We start from the raw sequence: 8,202 nt of genomic DNA, 5'->3' as shown, positions 1-8,202 counted from the left end.
GTCGCACACACACAAAGATAAAATGTACAAAAAATAAGATAACAGCAGTTATGTCGGTAGTACAAGTGGAGAGAGCTTTGCATCTCCCCTCAGAGCTGAGAGATTTCAGGGAAGCTAAATGAGAGGCAAGTCATATTGCAAAGATTAAGATTCACTGTAGTGACAACTAGAAGACCAAACATTTGGGTGAACCCCAAGAGGGACTAAGGACTGTGTTCAATCCGATTTGCTTCTATCCACCCCAGCACATAGTACAGTGTCTGGCACAGAGTAACAACTTAACAAATACCATAATTATTATTATTACATATCCAAGTGGTCTGTCGATTGCCTCTCTTTCCTGGTCCAGCCTGTGGATAGAAGCTTCTCGTTGTTGGGGATTTCTAGACGGAGAGGGAAGACTTGGGGGACTTCCCAGCACAAGCTGTAAATCACCTGGGGGTGGACCTGCCATTCTGAATGGCAGAGATGAGAAGGCTCCCTATTATATGAAAAGCTCTCAAGGGAAGTGCACCAGTCATTGAACCCCTTTTGTGAACTTCAGCGTTGGATGAACTGCTTGCAGGTGTTTTGTCAACAGTAGAAATTCACCTTGCTGGTGTTTTCATCCCCAAGAGTCTCTTCAGAGTCTGAACCCCAGTTAGGGGTTCAGTTGGAGGACTACAAAAATCCTTTCTGAATTCACAGAATAGACTTAACATCAGGGACAGTCCATTCAAATGATGCAACCTTGTAGGCTGTTATTGTTCAACACATAATCACAGGATGCTGAGCCCTCTCACTGACCCCCACAATGGGAGCTAATGTCAGAGTCTATGTAATAACCGGTGCCACTTTCAAGGACGTTGTCAAGAACCTGGTACAAGACAAGGCTCTTAATGAAAAGCACAAATTAGTCAAGGACACAGGCATTTTCCCAAAGAACTAGCCAAATTCATGTAAGGTTTAACCACTGCTTTTGGCATAAAGACCCTATCAGAAAGGGAGGTAAGAAATTCTACAGAGACTCAGAGCCCTAGGTATTACAATAGGTCCCCACAGCCCTATCGAGGCAACTTTAAATGTTGTTCTGTAACCCAAAGAAAAATCTGAGTAAGAGCAATTTGAGAGTGGGGCTAGGGGGAGAGCCATTAACTCCAATTCTTTCCTTTTTTGTGGCTATAGATCTGAAAAGGGGAAGTTCAGAATATCCTCCCTGCTCTATTCACTGTCCTGTCTCCTTAATGAGCAAAGAGGTTCAGTGAACAGGATGTGAATTTCTACCACTAAATGCATTTCCCTGAGAAGATTTACTAAAATGAATTGCTGACTGCTGACTTTGTGACTAGACAATCTGACGTTTCTGCTTTAAGGCCATATTTATTATGTGAAGAGGTAAGAAGAGAGATAGAATAAAACCCCAATTCTTCAAACCTTTTCAGCATCAACACATCTGACTAATGTAACTTTTCCAGCCCTTCTGATTTTTACTTTGCATTCATATTCAAAAAGGCACATTTTCGTCATTACTCTTTAATATTTTTGGTGATGTATACAAATAGATTCTCTTCCTATAGCTCACAAAAATATCCAAGTATCTTTCTAGTTCTATACTTACATTCATTTGATATTGTCTTTAAATGATTCTTTTATAAACATATTGCAACTGGAAGCAGTATGACCTAGTGGAAAGAGTATGAGATTGAGAGTCAAAGGACCTGAGTTCTAACCTAACTCTTCTTCTTGTCTGCTGTGTGGCTTTGGGCAAGTCACTTCACTTCTCTGGGCCTCAGTTAGCTAATCTGCAAAATGAGTGTTGAGACTGTGAGCCTCATATGGGACAGGGACTGTGTCCAGCCTGATTTGCTTGTATCCACCTCACTGCTTAGTGTATTGCCTAGCACAGAATAAGTGCTTAACAAATACCACTATTATTATTGTTATTATTAATCTTGGTGGTGTCTCTTTGCTGAGAACATAATGTTGCTCGCTTCCTAAATCGATTCTCATCTACTCACTGTCCACATTGAGACCTATCTGAGTTTTCTTGTTCCAACAGGGCTACTGTGAATTTGCTGCCAAGGACTAGGAAGCAGTGCAGACTTTTGGATAGAGCACGATCTGAGAATCAGAAAGACCGGGGTTCTAATCCTAGCTGCAACACTTGTCTGCTGTGGAACCTTGGGCAAGGCATTTAACTCCTCTGTGACTGAGTTACCTCACCTGTAAAATGCATATTAAGACTAAGAGCCCCATGTGGGACAGGACCTGAGTCCAGCCTGATCAACTTGTATCTACCCCAGCACTTAGTACAGTGCTTGCACATTGTATGTACTGAAGAAATACCTTTAGAAAATACCTTACTATGTTGAAAACACTGTACTAACCACTTGGGAGAGAACAGTATAACAATAAGCAGACACATTTCCTGACCACAACCACTATTCACGTCTTTTCTCAGAGCTTGATAGTTTTTGAAAGTTTGGATACCACCTTCCAATGCTTTGTTTGTACCAATACCCACACATTAAAAATTATAACAAAGATTTTAAGCTTGGCTCTACCACCAGTAAACGTTGGAGAGCTAGCAGTTATCACTCATCAATAGAAAGAGAGTCTGCTAGTTTACATTAAATTCTGAGTTTATTGTGTGCTTTATGTTTCTATGCGAGATTCCTGGGTTACCTACAATCTGTTTCCTTGGCAGAAGGTCTTTTCTTCTTTCTCTGGAAAATAAATAACCACTGATCCCATATGAAGGAGGAAGAAACCTAAAGCTGACATGAGGAGAAATAATCTCAGAAGAGCATCAAGGGAATACAAAAGGTTATAGATTTTTTGTCTGCTAAACATTTGGTTTATTACACTCTGCCCAGTAGGATTTTAGAAGGTCCTGAACTATCAGCTTAGTGCATTTTTTTCTTATGGGGAATGTGAATGTGATTATCAGTTGGCATTTATGAGACTGGAATAGTCAGAATTACTGAGCTTCTTGTTTATTTAAAAGGGCATGGAAATCAAACAGAATGTACTCCAGGGATGACTGCATGTAAAAGGCTTTGAAGATATTGACTATGTTCCCAACTCCACCACGGACCATTTAGGACACCTGTGGGTAAGTTCATTCATTCATTCAATCATATTTGTTTAGCGCTTCCTGTGTACCGAGTACTGACTTGCTCCCTTTATTCATCCCCCCCGCACACAGCCCCATAGCACTCACGTACATTTCTGTAATTTACATGTTCATATTAATATATGTGTCCCTGTCTAGACTGTAAGCTCACTATTGTTACATTGTACTCTCCCAAGTGCTTAGTACAGTGCTCGGTGCACAGGAAGCACTAAACCAATATGAGGGAGAAGATAAAAGGGGGACTTAGTCAGGGAAGGCCCCTTAAAGGAGATGCACTTTCAATAAGTCTTTGAACCACTGGAGAGTAATTATCATCCATCACACCGCGCGGCCTTGCTGCTCCTGGAAGGATCCTCTCCTGAGAGCGCTGCCATAGACTTCCGGGACTCCGTTCCCGAGAGGCCCGCCCGCCCTCCCGCCATCACACCGCGCGGCCTTGCTGCTCCCGGAAGGATCTTCTCCTCAGAGCGCCGCCATTGACGCCCGGGACTCCGTTCCCGAGAGGCCCGCCCGCCATCGCAGCGCCCCCACGGACGCCCCCACTGCTTCCACCCCTCCCCCCAATTTAGGCGACCTTCCTTAAAGTGCCCCTCATCCCCCCCTTCCCGGTCCGGTCCTGACTGACTCTCCCCCCGCCCCCAGGTAAAAAGCCCTCATTAGCACCATGTTACATTAACGACAACCTCATTCACACCTCCTCGGCCCTCCCACGCTAGTTGACTGTCAGCTCCTCTCCCCAGGTATCTCTGCTCCCTGACCCTCCTTAACAGGCCCACCCTACTCCAGCACTTAATATTTTGTATCTGCTCTCTGTGACATCATTATCTGCCAATTTTATTATTGCCATAGCATATTGATTGTTTAACTACACCCTGTGATGCCATCGCCTACTTATATCATTGCTACTGTTTTATTGCTTCTGCATCTCAATTGTTAACCTCCCACTGTACTGTCACTCGCCCTGCTGACCTCCCAACTGCCATTCCCATTCCTCATCTTCCCCTTCCCCTCTCCCACCCAGCTTTTTCCCTCCCTCTCCCCCACCAAGACCACTCCCCCTCACCCCCTACCAAGGATTCCTCTGTACCAGCGCAAGTCCTCCGCTCCTCCCTCACGGCCCCCTCCCTCCCCTTCTCCCCGCCCCCACCCCATCCCAGTTCTCCTCTCCCATCGCCACCCCCCTTCCCACTCTTCCCGCCCAGGCCCCCGCAAACTCATCCCAATCCAAACCCTCCCCACCCCTCGCACCCTTCCCCCTCCCTCCCCACCCTCGACAGCTGCTGCCAAGTGTGGCCTCTGGAACCCCCGCTCCGTTTTAAGTAAGATCCCTTTCATCCTGGACCTATTCCTTTCCAGCTCTCTACTCCTCCTCGCCCTAACTGAAACTTGGCTGTCTCCAGACGACACGGTCTCTTCTGCTGCTCTCTGCAGTGCAGGCCTCTTCTTCTCCCATTCCCCCAGACTCACCGGAAAAGGAGGAGGTGTCGGTTTCCTTCTCGCCCTCCAATGTCGCTTTCATACTCTCCCTCCTCCCCCTTCCCTCTCCTTCCCTTCCTTTGAAGCCCACATTATTCGCCTCTACCACCCCCTCCAGATTCTTGTAGTGGTCATCTACCGCCCTCCCGGCCCCACTTCCAACTTCTTTAACAACTTTGACCCATTCCTCACCTTCCTTCTCTCCTTCTCCATGCCCACTTTGATCCTCGGAGACTTCAATATCCACATGGATATCCCTGATGACTCCTCTGCCGCCAGCCTTCTATCTCTCCTCGACGCTGCCAACGTCTTGCTCCACCCCACCTCACCCACTCACCAACTTGGTCATACCCTCGACCTCATCATCTCCTACCGCTGCACTGTGTCCACCCTCACCAACTCTGAAATCCCTCTCTCTGATCATAATCTTCTCACCTGCCTCCTCACTCACACTCCTTCCCCCTGTAAATCCGTATTACTCCCTCACAGAGATCTCCGCTCTCTGGACCCCACCCATCTTTCGGAGCGCCTCACACCCTACCTCACCACCCTCTCCTCTCTACCCAGTCTTGATGATCAGATTACTGCTCTCAACTCTACCCTTTCTACTCAGCTAGACTCACTCGCTGCCCTTTCCCTTCGCCGCTCTCGCACCACTAACCCACAGCCCTGGATCACTGCCACTGTTCGCCTCCTTCGCTCTTATGCTCGAGCTGCCGAATGCTGCTGGCGAAAGTCTAAACACCATGCCAACCTCGTTCACTTCAAGTTTATCCTTTCCTGCCTTAACTCAGCCCTCTCCTCTGCCAGACAAAACTATTTCTCCTCCCTTATTGACACCCATGCCCATCACCCCCGCCAGCTCTTCCGTACACTCAACTCCCTTCTCAGGCCCCCGGTTCCTCCCCCTCCTCCTTCCCTCACCCCCAACGATCTAGCCTCCTACTTCATTAACAAAATTAAATCCATCAGGTCCGACCTCCCCAAAGTCTCTTCCCCCCTTTCTCCATCCCCCCGGCTCTCAACACTCTCTGCTACTCTCCCATCCTTCCCAGCAGTGTCCTCAGAGGAGCTCTCCTCTCTGCTCTCAAGTGCTATTCCGGCCACCTGTACTTCTGACCCCATTCCCTCTCATCTCATGAAATCTCTCGCTCCATCCCTTCTCCCCTCCTTAACTTACATCTTCAACCGCTCACTCTCCACTGGTTCCTTCCCCTCTGCCTTCAAACTTGCCCATGTCTCTCCCATCCTAAAAAAAACCCTCTCTTGACCCCACCTCACCTTCTAGTTATCGTCCCATATCCCTCCTACCATTCCTTTCCAAACTCCTTGAACGAGATGTCTACACTCGCTGCTTAGAATTCCTCAACAACAACTCTCTCCTCGACCCCCTCCAGTCTGGCTTCCGTCCCCTACATTCCATGGAAACTGCTCTCTCAAAGGTCACCAATGACCTCCTGCTTGCCAAATCCAACGGCTCCTACTCTGTCCTAATCCTCCTCGACCTCTCAGCTGCCTTTGACACTGTGGACCACCCCCTTCTTCTCAACACGCTATCTGACCTTGGCTTCACAGACTCTGTCCTCTCCTGGTTCTCCTCTTACCTCTCCGGTCGTTCTTTCTCAGTCTCTTTTGCAGGCTCCTCCTCCCCCTCCCATTCTCTCACTGTGGGGGTTCCCCAAGGTTCAGTGCTTGGTCCCCTTCTGTTTTCGATCTACACGCACTCCCTTGGTGACCTCATTCGATCCCACGGCTTCAACTATCATCTCTACGCTGAAGACACCCAGATCTACATCTCTGCCCCTGCTCTCTCCCCTTCTCTACAGGCTCGCATCTCCTCCTGCCTTCAGGACATCTCCTTTTGGATGTCTGCCCGCCACCTAAAGCTCAACATGTCGAAGACTGAACTCCTTGTCTTCCCTCCCAAACCTTGCCCTCTCCCTGACTTTCCCATCTCTGTTGACGGCACTACCATCCTTCCCATCTCACAAGCCCGCAACCTTGGTGTCATCCTCGACTCCGCTCTCTCATTCACCCCTCACATCCAAGCCGTCACCAAAACCTGCTGGTCTCAGCTCCACGACATTGCCAAGATCCGCCCTTTCCTCTCCATCCCAACCGCTACCCTGCTCATTCAAGCTCTCATCCTATCCCGTCTGGACTACTGCATCAGCCTTCTCTCTGATCTCCCATCCTCGTGTCTCTCTCCACTTCAATCCATACTTCATGCTGCTGCCCGGATTATCTTTGTCCAGAAAAGCTCTGGGCTAGCCTCAGTTACCTCATTGGTTAAATGGGGATTAAGGTTGTGAGTTCTCTGTGGGACATAGACGGTGTCCAACGTGATTAGCTTGTATCTTCCCCAGCTCTTAGTACAGTGCCTGACACATAGTCATTGCTTAGCAAATACCATTAAAAAAAGCCAGAAGGGTCCAAGAGGTAGAGTCTTTGCCTCTAATTCCAAGGGAAACCATTCCACTGGGAAGACAGTTCTGAGTCACTTGCGGGATGGAGGTGCAATGGAACCCTGAGTCCTGATAGGTGATCCCGGGTGTGTGGATGGGTTGCTGGGCAGCCATCAAAATGGACCTCCTCTTTGGAGGAGTTAGCTATTGGAGAAGAGACTTCCAAACTGTAAGCTCATTGTGTGCAGGGAATGTGTCTGTTTACTGTTACATTGTATTCTCTCAAGCGTTTAGTACACTGCTCTCCACACAGTAAGTGCTCAATAAATATCATTAACTATGAAAGCATTCTCCCTAGGCAGACAACTCCATTCTCTAATGTGTCTCTGTTGAATTCCTTATAGGCACGGCAATCCTGAGATCATGAAGCACTCAGGTTAAGAACTGACCAAGCCTGGGGTTTTCAAAGTGATGGGTAGTGGTTAGAAAGACCCAGGCCCAGTCAACACAAATAATGCATTAATTGCTTCAACTGAAGCTATGACAAAAACAGAAGCACAACACCGGAAATAGGTTTGCAAGACCTGTCTCGGGGAATTTGTGGATAATTTGGGTGGCAGAGGCACTTGTGTGAAAGTATTGGTCTGCTCTACCTCTAGATTCAAGTCTTCAGAACAGATTCAAGTCTTCCTTTCTTCTCTTTCTTACACCTCTCATTTCCCCACAAAGTAAAGGCAGCATCTTAAAATGAATGGTAAACGTTTGGTTTGAGTCAAAAGTGTCTCATCTCCTACCTGCTTTCTCACTCTTTCCACTTTTTCCACAGATCATCTCCGGTGAAAAGCACACGATGAGGTGCTGAAACAAGGACAGGGACAGGAAGAGGAAGAAAGGGCAAGAGACATGCTGTTTCAGACTGTGAGCTCACTGTCTTCAGGAAAAGTGGCTACCAACTCTGTAATATTCTACTCTCCCAAACACTTAGTTCAGTGCTCTCACACAGTAAGAACTAAATAAATACCACGATTGACTGGAGGAAAGGTGAGAGGAGAAGACAGTGGAGTCTTGGAGCTGGAGGGAAGGGAGAAAGGAGATGGAGGGGAGGGAAGAAAACGTAGGGATGAGCAACCCAAGGAGATAGAGATAGATGGGAGCAAGGGTGAAAGTGAAAATAAAAGTTTCTTACTACAACCACCTGACATTTAA

Source organism: Tachyglossus aculeatus, chromosome 3 (genome assembly GCF_015852505.1).
Source record: "Tachyglossus aculeatus isolate mTacAcu1 chromosome 3, mTacAcu1.pri, whole genome shotgun sequence".
NCBI lineage: Eukaryota > Metazoa > Chordata > Mammalia > Monotremata > Tachyglossidae > Tachyglossus > Tachyglossus aculeatus.
Note: the sequence above shows the minus strand (reverse complement) of the source record.